At 42.2% G+C, this 4,503-nt stretch overlaps 1 long non-coding RNA gene across 1 annotated transcript; it reads right to left on the reverse strand.

Moving 5' to 3' along the window:
- Window positions 1–294: 294 nt before the first annotated feature.
- Window positions 295–2,794, reverse strand: LOC136484813 (uncharacterized). Its single transcript, XR_010766225.1, has 4 exons — window positions 2,723–2,794; window positions 2,517–2,656; window positions 2,309–2,434; window positions 295–1,627 (listed from the first exon to the last, which is right to left on the reverse strand). It is a non-coding gene; the product is annotated as an uncharacterized lncRNA (long non-coding RNA).
- Window positions 2,795–4,503: the final 1,709 nt, after the last annotated feature.

Genomic DNA, 4,503 nt, shown 5'->3' on the forward strand with positions numbered 1-4,503 from the left:
TTTTTTGTTTCCGTCAGGAGAGAGTTTTCCCGTTGGTTACCATACCGTCAGGAAAGGTTCAAACTTACCCTGTTAGTTACAGTACCGTCTGGGAAGGTTGAAACTTACCCTGCCGGCCATCTCCCGTCAGGGAAGGATCAAACCTTCTGCCAGCCAACCACCTTCAGGGAAATCACAATTTTAATATCGATAAAAGCTCATTCAACTATTCAAATCATTGATTAGTCGATCCTTTTAATTTAACTATGCATCCACACACCAACCAACATTAAATGTTACACTCAACTGTTTGATACATATAATTATTATTGAAGTCGTTTATACAATGTCAGCAAATCTTATGCTACATTCTAAAGGCCTTGCAAAATAAAGCAAACCCAAGTTGGAATGCTATAGTTCATGCAACCAACATGTAGAAAATAGAAGTTTAATTCCTACTTCCTACAAGCCCTTTGACAGCAATACACATTATCTGCTACACATCCATTCATCTCCATATCCTACATTCAAAACAAGATAAAAATAACCATTAGCAAGAGATCATGTCACAATGCTTATGAAAAACTTGTGCTTTGTTCCTCATGAGTAAGTTAGCAATGTCTTTCTTGGTTAGTAAAGCTCTCTTTACAAGCAAAAAACATCTACTAGATCGCAGGTACATGAACAAGTGATAATGGCATGATTGCATCAAAGTAGACACCTGGTGACTAGGAATTCATGAAAAAATGTGTTGTCTACTAAAAGCACCCCCCTAGTTAGAAATAAATAACAGAGCTCAACAATCACAAAACAAGGAGTTACCTCAGCAGCTAACTGGACTTCACATATATTACTAAAAGTTCAGTCCCAAATATATTAGTTACATACTTGCTGATCACAATCCAATTCCACATGAGATGCATACATAAGGCAGCTTGTTAAAAGTTCCTGTAGGACAAAAGTTTAACTGGCTAGATCTCACAAGTTATTTAGCTAAATGCCTGAATCACATATGAGATTTCAGCAATGCTACTTCATCTAAGCAAAACTGTCTTTAGAAACAAAAGTGAACACGATAATATTTTTAGAACCAAAATTGCTCAGATTTCTATGCAGGAGTACTTGCCAAATGTAAATTCACAAAGGTGCATGAAAATGTTAACACAATTTATTCCTATATGTATGTATTAGGCACAGCTCAGTGAGGACAAATAGACTGCATATCTGTTCTGCGAATCAATGAAAAATGCAGCTGCCCAATAAAAATCCAGTGCTTATTGTTCAAATCAGTGTTCTAGCACCTCTACAGATGGGTAAATAAATTGCCTAAAACAATCTAAAAGTATTTTGTACTTCTACCAATCTAGACAGCTCCTTGCCGCAGGGAAAGAACTAGTCTGGGGCAACACAAAGTCATTTTCTTAGAGGGTTGCATTGTGGTCATCCTTGAAGTAAGAGAAGAAGTTAGTAGTCACAAAGAGAAATAAAAAGACTTAGGACTTAGGCTAAAAATTATATAGATATTCTGCTTGTGCCAATGAATGCCTTAACGATCATGAGTACTACAGTTTAGAGAAACAAAACAGTACCTTCATCAAAATAAAGCAGAATGTACTGCCAAGTCTGGATGAAAACTGGCCACATGAATCTGTGTGGCAATATTACCAAGCAGCAATATATCAAACTTAAAGCATAAAGCTAGAGTGAATTAATGTGAAACCAAAAAAATGTAAGAACAATTAAAAACCATGATCCTGCTTCCATATATGCATGATAACAGTCTGTACTGGCATACAAGACAGATTAATTGTAACAAGCACATAATAGATTAATTCCCTAGCCAGTGTTCATGTGTACCATAGATAAACAAAGCCATGAAAGAAATATCTACAATGGTTTGGACAATCTAAAACACTGATGGATATGCTCCTTTTCAGAATAAGAAACGTGTTGTTCTATGTTGGACAAAAATAATCAGTATGTACAACGAAGCATATGGAGCTTCTTCCCTAAAAAAAGTATATGGAGCTTCTTGTAGTTCAGAAAACTTCAACAAGATAGTGCACTAGTATAGAACCTATCTTTAAAACCACAATGTTCAGATTTAAAATATTGGCTGGATAGCAAAAAAAGAGAGGATGTAGCGTAACAAATTAGTTCGAAAATTAGTTGTAGAAAGGCATTATCTATTCAAACAATAAAAATACTTGCAACTATCTTCAAACTATGCAGATCTAGCCTTTTCAAACAAGGCATATTAAGACAATAAGCAAGCTTTTAGGTGGTACATATTTAACTTTTCCCTCACGTATATGGCCAGATACTTAACTGTTGAATAAGGAACATTGGAGATAGATCTCGCGGGGGTTGTGGTGCCTCCATATCATGGATCCGCCAGATCCCGGCATCTTCCTCCATGTGCAAGTATCTTGTGCGCGGCTGCAACGCCATGGACCTACGCGGGGAGGAGCAGGGGCTCACCTTGCTGGATCCCACCATAGAGATGCGAGGGGAGGACTGGAGGAGCAGGGGCTCACCTCGCTGGATCTAGGGGAAGTGAAGCCGCTGTGGACCTTGCCTGTGTTGTGCCACCCTTCGTTGGAACCTCGCCGTCTCATGGCTGATGGATCTGCCACATCCGGAACCTCTTCCATGACCGGCGCAGTGACGCATGACCCTGTGTGGAAGCAAATTAAAGGGAGAAGGCGTGAGAGGGAACAGAGAGAGGGAGCAAGGGGCTTACCTCGGACACGCATCGGCGGCGGCATCGCCTGCGTTGCGTTGTGCTCCGCCCGTCCATCGCCGTCTTTCGGAGAGAGAGAGAGAGAGAGGGGAGAGGGCAAAGAAATTGGGAGATAGGAAGAGTCCGCCCAGGTGAAAGGATAAGGGTAGGGGATTTTTTTCACTTGCGCGGGGTGCGCGGCCGCCGTGGCCCCTTTGCGCGCCATTCTTTTCGTCCCCTCTCTCTCTGACACGTGAGCCATACCAACGCTGAAAGCGCGCGGGTCTGATTTTTCGGGGGCGCCTAAGTGTCCCTGACGGTGCGGATGCCTTCCGCTTCGGTTTTGCTCCACACGTCAGAGAAGGAGCAGCACCCGTGACGGGAGGTCCGGACGGACGGGAGTACTCCACGCCGCAGGGAAAGAATTGGTCTGCGGTAGTGACGGGAGAACCAGCCGACCGAGCTACGGCTCGTTCCCAACAGCATGGATGCCTGTCTCGCAGTCTCGCTCTTCATTCTTCATGCTGGAGAGTGGAGAGGCCAGCGCACACATGACGACGACGATATGCAGCATGGGTCCGGCCGGCCGGGCAAGCTTTTGTTTTGGGTGGTGTGTCTGCATGCATGCATGTGATTGGGCATCGGCTCGCTGTCCCCCGCCAAGTTTACATTGTCTCGTCGATCGGCTTGCCGGCCGTCGTGTATAGACTGTAGTACGTGTACACGATGTTGATACAGTACAAAATATGGGTGTCAAGGTGTACGTGTCCCGCGCGCGCCGCTGCATGCATTCATGCATGAACCAGCAAGCGTCGATCGCATGCATGCACGAGCATGTGCGCCGCGCATGCATGCACAGCGGGCCCGGGCCGGAACAAAGTAAGCGAGCGCCGCGCGGGACAGACAAGTGACCGTCGTGTTCGCATAGACCTCATTATCGATTATTCATCTGTCAAATTTGGTAGTATGACTAGATAAATATCCATGCGTTACAACAGGAACATATAATACCACGACAACATACGTGTGAGTGTGTGTTATATACTGTTACCAACATCGAGGCATGAATATTATTGCGGAAGTGCATGCCTAATGAACACCCACCTATCGACAACTTAGTTGTGCACCGATCTACACGCTACACAGACGTCATGCTACCCATCATTCACATGTGTCTCTAAAAAATAAAATGGACATGAGTTATATGACATTTTATGAAGATTACTTCATAAGAACAGAACTAAGCTGACTAACTATTGTACTATGTATCAACTTACTTCATTATCAGTCTACCACATAAATCAGTGTATGACTAACCACACAGTAAAGAAAGTCTATCACATAAATCAATATATGATCTAACCACACAGTAAAGAATGTATTTGAAGTCACACCCTGAGACCCTGGCCTTTTGTCGTTAATTCTGCATTCCAAAGAATAAAAAGAAAGAACGATAATTAGTAGGATAACATACAGAGTAATAATTCAATAGGATATCAGATTGTACAACAAACTTGTAGAGACATTGAACTTCGGATCGGTTACGATCTTCCCTTTGACAAAGACATTGCATAATTAACTGCACAATTATGAGACTGACAACCATTGTAGCATAGCCTATATTTACCTTGCAAAGATCCCATAACTTCACACCTTGAAATGCTAACTTATTTATTTTTACTGATTTCACTCTTCTAATTATACTGTCAGAAGAAAACTATTCTTGTAAGAATTAAAGCAAGCACGGAATTGAAAACCAAATGTATGCTTTAAGATAAGGTCGAACGAAATAAGAAAAACCA

This window comes from Miscanthus floridulus, chromosome 10 (assembly GCF_019320115.1).
Source record: "Miscanthus floridulus cultivar M001 chromosome 10, ASM1932011v1, whole genome shotgun sequence".
Classification (NCBI taxonomy): domain Eukaryota; kingdom Viridiplantae; phylum Streptophyta; class Magnoliopsida; order Poales; family Poaceae; genus Miscanthus; species Miscanthus floridulus.